The sequence below is a fragment of the Arachis duranensis genome, chromosome 2, assembly GCF_000817695.3.
Source record: "Arachis duranensis cultivar V14167 chromosome 2, aradu.V14167.gnm2.J7QH, whole genome shotgun sequence".
Taxonomy (NCBI): Eukaryota; Viridiplantae; Streptophyta; class Magnoliopsida; order Fabales; family Fabaceae; genus Arachis; species Arachis duranensis.
This window is the reverse complement of record NC_029773.3, coordinates 31,327,232-31,336,990: the sequence shown is the minus strand read 5'-3', so window position 1 is coordinate 31,336,990 and position 9,759 is coordinate 31,327,232. Positions and strand designations below refer to the sequence as shown.

The 9,759-nt window shown below is 36.1% G+C and overlaps 1 long non-coding RNA gene across 1 annotated transcript; it reads right to left on the bottom strand.

Moving 5' to 3' along the window:
- Nucleotides 1-7,452: 7,452 nt before the first annotated feature.
- LOC127744729 (uncharacterized) lies at nucleotides 7,453-9,661 on the bottom strand. The gene is made up of 3 exons (XR_008005705.1): nucleotides 9,536-9,661; nucleotides 9,241-9,363; nucleotides 7,453-7,724 (listed from the first exon to the last, which is right to left on the bottom strand). It is a non-coding gene; the product is annotated as an uncharacterized LOC127744729 (long non-coding RNA).
- Nucleotides 9,662-9,759: the final 98 nt, after the last annotated feature.

Genomic DNA, 9,759 nt, shown 5'->3' with positions numbered 1-9,759 from the left:
TGTCTACTTTCCAACGCAGTTGAGAGCGCGCCAATTGAGCTTCTGTAGCTCCAGAAAATCCACTTTGAGTGCAGGGAGGTCAGAATCCAACAGCATCTGCAGTCCTTTCCAGTCTCTGAATCAGATTTTTGCTCAGGTCCCTCAATTTCAGCCAGAAAATACCTAAAATCACAGAAAAACACACAAACTCATAGTAAAGTCCAGAAAAGTGAATTTTAAATAAAAACTAATAAAAATATAATAAAAGCTAACTAAAATATACTAAAAACATACTAAAAACAATGCCAAAAAGCGTATAAATTATCCGCTCATCAGTTGTACACCCTCCTCAACAACAAATTCAAACTCCTTAGAAGAGCGTTCAATGACTTGAGGTTCCCGTGGAGGTTCTGCATCTCCTAAATCTTCAACCACTTCTTCATCTACAACTATTATAGCTTCCTCTACTTGTTCCAGTACAAAGTCATGCTCCTTATTGTCCACTGGAGTCTCTAGTGTCTCTTTCATGCTACGTTCTTCATTAGATTGTCAACATGAAGCCATGGGGGTTCCTTGAGTGTCCGAACATCGGGAAGCTAATTGATTTATCGCTTGATTCAATTGATGAAGGGTTGCGTGAAATTGATCCACTGTTTCCTTGAGACGATCCGTTGATTCTTGATTCGCTTGGGTATCATAAGTAAGACCATAGTGCTCTTGGATTGATGGATATGGAGATGGTGTATATTGAGGTGGTGGTTCTTGGGAGTAATTGGGGTGGAATTGTGGTGGTTCTATATATGGTTCATTTGGCTCATAAGATGGTTGGTATGGTGGTTGAGGGTTAGGATCATATGAGGGTGTTTGGTAGTAAGGGGCTTGTGAGTATGGTGGTCCAAAGCTATGTTGAGGAGGGGGTTCATAGGCGTATGGTGGTGGTTGTTAATAATCAAAAGAGTGCTCACAATAGCCGTTATCTTGGTATGCATCACAGAATGGTTGTTGATAGTCCATTGGAGGTGGTTGTTGCCATGAGGGTTGATCAAATCCTTATGGCTCCTTGATGTCAGGATTTTTGCCAGTAAAGAATGTCATAAAAATAGTCGCGTTGTAGATATAGTCTCTAAACCGACAGAAATCCCTTCGTACAAACGTTTTGGTTGTCACAAGTAACAAACCCATTGTAAAATTGATAACCGAGTATTTAAACCTCGGGTCGTCTTCTCAAGGAATTACAGGGAAGTATGTTCTTATTATTGGCTATGAAAAAGGTAAAATTGGGGTTTTGGAAGTAAGGTGTGAATATATTATATGATAAGTAAAATAAAATAATAATAGCTGTAAAATAAACCTTTGGCAAGGTATAAGAACTGGAGGTCCTTTCCCAGTTATCCTTATCAATTGTAATGAGTATTGGATTTTTCTCCCACTTTGTTAACCTCTAACTATGAAGGTAAGTTAAGTGGATGAATTAATTCTAATTCTCAACTAACAATGAGTTTGATAACTCAAGAGTCACCAATTATTTAACCAAGGCCAAAAGGGAAAAAACTAAATCTACTAGAATAACAATTTCCTCAGATTGGGAATAATAAAAAGGAACAATCATAAACTGAAATGCTTCAAATATCATTAAATAAGAAAATCCTAACATGAAAGTCATAAGCCGAATTCAAAAGATAAATTTCAATTAAAGTACTAAAGTGAATAGAAACGAAATTAAATAGAAAGGAACAGTGAACCTGGGATCGAGAGTCACTCCTAAAACTGGGAGAAGTCCTAAATCCTAATTTCTAAAAACTCTACCTAAATCCTGAAGAGAGAGGAGAGAACCTCTCTCTAAACTAAATCTAAATCGTGGAAAGTGAATTATGAAAGCATGATAATGAATGGACGCATTCCTCCACTTTATAGCCTTTAATCTGTATTTTCTGGGCCGCAAACTGGGTCAAAAACAGTCCAGAATTCGCTGGTTTCGAATTTGGCCACGCTGGATTTTTCGTCATTGCGACCTGGCCGCATGAATCACGCGGTCGCGTCGCCTAGCGTCAGGGCCACTATGGCATATTATATATCAAATCGAAGCCCCGGACGTTAGCTTTCCAACGCAACTGGAACCGCGTCGTTTGGTCCTCTGTAGCTAAAGTTATAGCCATTTGAGTGCGAAGAGGTCAGGCTGGACAACTTAGCAGTTTCTCCAACTTCTTGTATTCCTTCCACTTTTGCATGCTTCCTTTCCATCCTCTGAGCCATTCCTGCCTTGTAATCTCTGAAAATACTTAACACACATATCAAGGCATCTAATGGTATAAAAGGAGAATTAATATTAATAAAATTAAGGTCAAAGAAGCATGTTTTCAATCAAAGCACATAATTAGGAAGGCAAATACAAAACCATGCAAATAGTATGAATAAGTGGGTGAAGAGTTGATAAAATTTACTCAATTAAGCACAAGATAAACCGTAAAATATGGGTTTATCACTCCTCCCATCTTTGATACTTCCAACCTTGATGCATGTTCTCATTGTAATTTCCTCTTCCTGCAACATAATTGTAACCAAACTCATAGCCAAAGGGGTGAGAGTTCATAATAGTAAGAGAAAATAAAAACAAAAACTAACAAAAAGAAAATATTTTGAAAAAGATATGATTTTTGAAAAAAATAAGATAAGATTTTGAGAAAGATATGATTTTTGAAAAAAAAGATAAGATAAGATTTTTGAAAAAGATATGATTTTTTTATTTTGAAAAAGATTTGAATTTTGAAATTTAAAACTAAGATAAGATAAGATAAAAATTTTAAAATAAAAATCTGAAATTTTTTTTGAAAAATATTTACAATAACCAATAATAAGGTACACGTTTGCAATTCCCCGGCAACGGCGCCATTTTGAAGAACTGAAGATTGATGATTTAGAAGTTATAGTAAACTCTCGTTGTAAGTATAGTTACTAAACCAAGCAATCAACCTTTCTTACAAATGTTTTGGTTGTCACAAGTAACAAACCCCTAAATAAATTTATAACCGAAGTATTTAAACCTCGGGTCGTCTTCTCAAGGAATTGCAGGGAGGTATGTTCTTATTATTGGCTATGAAAAAGGTAAAATTGGGGGTTTTGGAAATAAGGAAGAAGTATGACAAGTAATTCAAATGACATTTAAAATAAATAAATAATTATAAAATAAACTCTTGGCAAGATATGAGAACTGGAAGTCCTATCCTAGTTATCCTTATCAATTGTGATGAGAATTGGATCTTTCTCCCATTTTGTTAACCTCTAACTATGAAGGTAAGTTAAGTGAATGAATTAATTCGAATCCTCAAGTCCCAGTCTTTCCTTGGGAAAAGTTAGAGTTATTGGATCTCGAATTAATTCTTGAAGAATTCCAATTTTCAGTCAACAATGAGTTTGATAACTCAAGAGTTACCAATTAATCAATCAAAAGCCAAAAGGGAATAAAATCTACTTGAATGAAAATAATTTGGATAGAGCCCAAGCATCAGTAACATATAAGTCTGAAATACATCAATTGCATTAATAAAATAAAATCAATCCAAATATGAAGAGTCATAAGCCAAATAAGCAACATCAATAATCAACAATTAAGAGAAGTTGAAATAAAAAGATATTGAACCTGATAAAAAGATGAGATAAAAATATTCCTAAGTTCTAAAAATCCTAATCCTAATCCTAAGAGAGGGGAGGGAACCTCTCTCACTAAAAACAACATCTAAAACCTAAAATTGTGAATTATGAAAGCTTGTTGAGTCTCTGCATGTTCCCTGACTTTAATCTGTGTTTCTGGGCCGAAAACTGGGTTGAAATGCGGCCCAGAATCTCTGCAAGCAACTTTTGTAATTCTGCAGATCGCGTACGTCACGCGTCCGCGTCGTCCACGCGATCGCGTCACTCAGCGTTTTTCGTATAACGCGTGCGCGTCGTCCACGCATTCGCGTCATTCGTGCAGCTTCCAATCCACGCGGTCGCGTCAAGCACGCGATCGCGTCACTCTGATTTCTTCCATTTCGCGCGGTCGCGTGAGCCATGCGACCGCGTGACTTCTCGCTGGTCATCTCCTCAATTCCTTGTATTCCTTCCATTTTTGCATGCTTTCTCTTCATTCTCTAAGCCATTCCTGTCCTATGAAGCCTGAAACACTTAACACACAGATCAAGGCATCGAATGGTAATAAGAGAGGATTAAGATTAGCTAAATTAAGACCAAGGAAGCATGTTTTCAATCATAAAACTAAACTAGGAAGGAATTGTAAAATCATGCAATTCATATGAATAAGTGGGTGAAAAACTTGATAAAACCACTCAATTAAATACAATATAAACCATAAAATAGTGGTTTATCAACCACTCCCTCGCTTTTCTCTCAAGAGAAAACGGAAAGGCTGGCAGCAGAATAGAAATCTTAGTTGCACCATTACGCCTGATAGTAGAACAGGCTGTCTGAAAATCTCGAGGTGCTTGAGAGGCTCTTGAGCAGGTAAGCCATGAAACTTCGGCAGTAGATTGTTTAGTGCAGTCTTCAGTTCAATATCTGCACCTAGATTTGGATGACGCGTTTGAAAAGGTGGTAGTGTAAAGTCCGGAGCTCCTGCTTCCTGGAGAGTAATCCTCCTGGGAGCTGCCATGTTCTCTGCATGTAAATCAACCAAATCAGTAGAAAGGGAGCTTGTATCTTCCTTAAATGACGTTACAGATTCGTCCTCAGATAAGACTAACCGATGCCGAGCTTGCCTTATACGTGAAATTGTTCTTCCAATATCAGGATCAAAGGTGGGTAAGCTCGGATCAGGTAGCGAACGCATCATTCAATGAAAGAAACATATAGCTCATAGTAGCAAAATAAAATAAAATGCAAACAAATAAATTCCAACCAATAAATTAGCATACTATTGCAACTCTCCGGTAACGGCACCAAAAATTGACGTGCAGAAAATCACTGATTAAGAGTTTATAGAGAAAACTGCGTTGTAAGTATAGCTCTTAAACAATGTAGATACCGCATGCCAATTTAAAAGAGTTGTCACAAAATTTTAGAAATAAAATACTGGGAGTATGAATCTCAGGTCGTCTCCCAACGAGTTGCAGGAAGAGTGCTATTTTATTGATAAGAGGTTTTCCAAGGATTTTTAAGAGTTGAAGAACAGAGAAATAAGTGGTTGAGGATTTATATAATTAAATAAAAAGTCTTGACCGGGGGTAGATTAATTAGAAGTTCTATCCTTATTGGAATTTTTCAAGTGTAGCTTTAAGAGGTTGTTATTTTCACTTAGTTAACCCTTACTAAATAAAGGAAAGTCAAGTGATTGAGCTAATTCTTATTTGCAAATCCTAATCCTCTCCCTTGGGAAGAATTATCGTTAGTAAATAGAGAATTATCCAATAACTTCCAAATTAACTAATCGCTTGAGCATTCCAACTCAAGGGTCTCCACTTAATCACCCCCCAAGTCAAGTGGGAGTTCTACTCCATTGACATGAATATAACCTTCACAGAATTAAGAGAGGAATAAAAGAGAGACATGATAATTAATAACTAAAAATCAATTAAAAGTAAAAATGGTTTTTTGCATTAATAAATCCCAAAATCATGAACATACTTATCTAAACAGAGTCAATGGGCAATAAAAGAGTAAAGAATAGAGAAACAAACTACAATGAGGGAGCTCCAACGGAGGTAATCAATCTTCTCAATATCCAAAGCAAAGCAATAAAACTCTAAAACTATGAATGTCAAGAAAACCTAGAGGAAGAAGTAGTAATCTCTCTCTAGATTCCAAAACTCAACTAGAAATTATGCAGAATGAGAATGTCCCCTGAGTTTCTGTTGTTTCCTGGCTCTAATCTGTGTTTCTGGACCAAAAATTGGATCAAAACTTGGCCCAAAATCGCCCCCAGCGATTTCTGTTAATTCTGCAGATCGCGCATGTCACACGTACGCGTCAGTCACGCGTACGCGTCAGTCATGCGTACGCGTCGCTGGTCATCTTGGCGTATCACGCGTACGCGTAAAGCACGCGCACGTGTCTTCGTGAAAACTCCAATCCACACGTACACGTCAGGCATGCGCACGCGTCGCTGCAAATTTCTCCATATCGCGCGCACGCGTGAGCTATGCGTGCGTGTCGATGCTCGCTGGTTATCTCCTTCACTTCTTGTGTTCCTTCCATTTTTGCAAGCTTCATCTCCATTCTCTAAGTCATTCCTGCCTTACAAAGCCTGAAACACTTAACACACGGATCACGGCATCAAATGGTATAAAGGAGACTTAAAATATACAAATTAAAGACTTTAGGAAGCAAGTTTTCAATCATAGAACGAAACTAGAAAGGAATTGTAAAACCATGCAAATCATATGAATAAATGGGCAAGGACTTGAAAAAAATCACTCAATTGAGCACAAGATAAATCATAAAATAGTGGTTTATCAGTCTTCTTCGTGTGTCACGCGTACGCGTCAGGTACGCGCACGCATCGCTGTGCAAATCTCCAAATCACGCGCACGCGTCATGTACGCGCACACGTCGCTCCTCGCTGGTTATTTCCTTTAATTCTTGTGCTCCTTCCATTTATGCAAGCTTCCTCTCCATCCTCTAAGTCATTCCTGCCCTATATAGTCTGAAAACACTTAACGCATGGATCACGACATCAAACGGTATAAAGGGGATTAAAAATACACAATTTAAAGGCTTAGGATGCAAGTTTTCAACCATAGAACCAAATTGGGAAAGAATTGTAAAATCATGCAAATCGTATGGATAAGTGTGCAAAGACTTGATAAAAACCACTTGATTGAGCATAAGATACACCATAAAATAGTAGTTTATCAATCTCCTCCTATCGTGCGCTCTGAGTGGGTTGAACACTAACCGGGGTGTTCTCTGTGGCCATGTGGAGGAGTACTTTTATGAGGCATATTTGAGAGGAATATTCATTAAAGTCCCCATTAAAGTGCATGTCAAGCAGTCAGGGATAGACGCTCGAGTAAAGAATATGCCGAGAAAGACTAATAGCAGACGAGGTTGGAACCCAGCTCGCTGGGTACAGCGTCTTTGACGAAGGGAAAAACCCCTACTAGGAGGAATAAGTGAAGCGGTTTCACTTTGTGCTCTCTACTGCTATCGCATTGTTATGGTTTCACGAAGAGGCATAAGAGGCCTTGTCTTTGTGAATTATTTTGGATTGAAATCGAATAGGTTGGGACTTATCCTGTAGAACTGGGAGAAATTTTTCGTTTAACATTTTGATTTTCATAATGCTACATTGACATAAATATTGAGGAAATTTTTTTCTTATGTGATTGAATTGTTGAATTTTTCATGAAGTCAAAATTCATAGGCTGGATGGTGAAAGTGTTTTTTGTTGTGACCAATTGGTGTCATCTCTCACCCATAATAAAGTGTTCAAAGGTCATGAAAAATAATGGATAATTATAACACATAAACAATTGAGCAGAAATAGGCAAACATACACCAAAAAATTTGGATTCAGTCGTAAACTCTCTTTTACACCAACGTAATACTCTAATACCAATTATCCAAAATTTTCAAAAACACAAATAAATAATAAAACAACTAAGCTGAACCTACAAATAAAAGTTAGTACATCGAACACTCTAAAACCCACAGCCCAAGTCTACTTCTTATTCCACCTGGTATTTGCATCCTTCTTGCTACACAATTGTCTTTTTGAAATTACGGTGCGCCTCCTACGCTAACCTCTACATAATCTGCAAAATCAACAACCTCATTTTTTCATCAATCAAAGAATATCATTAAAATCACAATGAAAATGTAACATAAACAAATAATGACTACAACAATCTACTTCCTCATGAGAAGATCTTTGTCAAGCACACTAACTTGAAAACATTATAAGCCATCAAGCCATATGTTCATTTCCTTAAAATAATTTTATTAAAAAAGACTCATCATGCTGATGTTATCAAACATTGAATAAAATACTCATAATCAAATCCAGTTCATGGCAAAAAAATTTCTATATACATAAGAGAGCTATGGTTACAAAATCTATCAAGAATCATTGATGTTTAGCTAAGATAATCACAACTCTAGTGATAACAATTATTCATCTATTACAATAATCACTTTGTGTGCATCAATAAAAATATCTATTTAGAGTTTCAGCACGTTAGTATCTAGTAAACACAGCAACTCTTGATTATAGAATAAAATTTTATTATATAAGTGGATTGTACAATCAAATTGTAGAAATTACAGAGAAATCCTTGTTGAAGCTATGCATCTGTTAAACACTAAGACAATATACAATGAAATAATAGAACATGTATAAAGATGTTCTGAACAGACATTAGGACTATATTTTTTCACAAATTTTAGCATTAATGTATCAATTTCACTCTGTAAATCTAGAAAAAAAAATCAAGACTACTTTACATTTTTAATGCATTAGCACTTTCAAGTGGATAAAGATAGAGGACTGGCACATGTATACAAAAAAGAATGATTTATTAACTCATACTTCATAGTTTCTTTTTAAAGATGGTATAAACCTAGCAATATAATGTAATTTTATTTCTACAAATGATAAAGTTAATGTGAACATCATATTCTATAAAAGTCTATTTCTATGCTTTATATCTGTGACTTGTGTTCTGTATTATGTATGTAAGACTACAATTAAGCTATTCTATTTATATTAGAATTTTGAAGAACAAATAGAGATGGCTATATAAAGATTGCAGATTACATGTAAACAAGTCTCAAATAAATTAACTCACCCACAACAAGTTTAACTCACAAATCACGATAACAACAACAAGTTGCACGAATAGAAATTTAATTTCAAATTATAATAACAACACACCGCATGAAATTAATTGAAATAGATTGTATTAATACAAATTTAATTTCAACAACATTAATAAAAAGAGAAACACCATAATTAAGTACAACTTTGAATCCTTCCATTAATCGTTTCAAATCCTTCAGACCAGGAAAAAAAATAAATTCACATTAAAGTTGAAGTTTTAGTGTATCAAAGTTAAATCTAATTCCAGAAAAACTCAAAAAAGATGATATCAATGAGAAGGAGAAGTGAAGTGGAAGACTTACCATACTTGACAGCGACAGTGAGTAATACTTGTTATTATAGACTTTTTACGGACAACGAAAAAAGCCACACAGCTCTTGCGACAATAGTAAGAGAGAAATCTCCAAAGGGAAGGATGCGAGCAACATGGCCCGTGATTTCAGAAACCTTACCCATGGAGGCGCTTGCACGACCAATGGAGAAGCTATGCATGGCCTGTGAAGAACCTCATAAACCCTGTCACTGAACTCCTTCCTTTCCTCTAATCACCGATGATTGGGAGTGACTTGGAGACTCTTCAAGAGATCACGAATCAGTATAGAAAACCAGAATGGGAAAAACAGTGTGAAATCGCCGTGAATGAGTGAAAATTGAAAAAAAATTGTAGAATGATGGAAACTCGGGTTTGATGGGCATAAAAATAGAATAAAAATCGGAGTATGGTTTGCGAGAGACAGAGATATATACTGGGATTCATTTTGACGGTTACCACTTCGAATTTTTTAATTTGGGTAGAAGACCATCAAACCAAGAAGTTGAGAGAGAGACATAAAACATGCGTTGGTTGTTTCAATTGACTGAGAATAGCTGATGACAAGTCATCTTAGCCTAGTTTCACTAGTCTTTTTCTTTTATTTTCAATTGAATTATGCACTTTCTTGAGCCATAAGCAAGCCAATTGGGTAGATTTT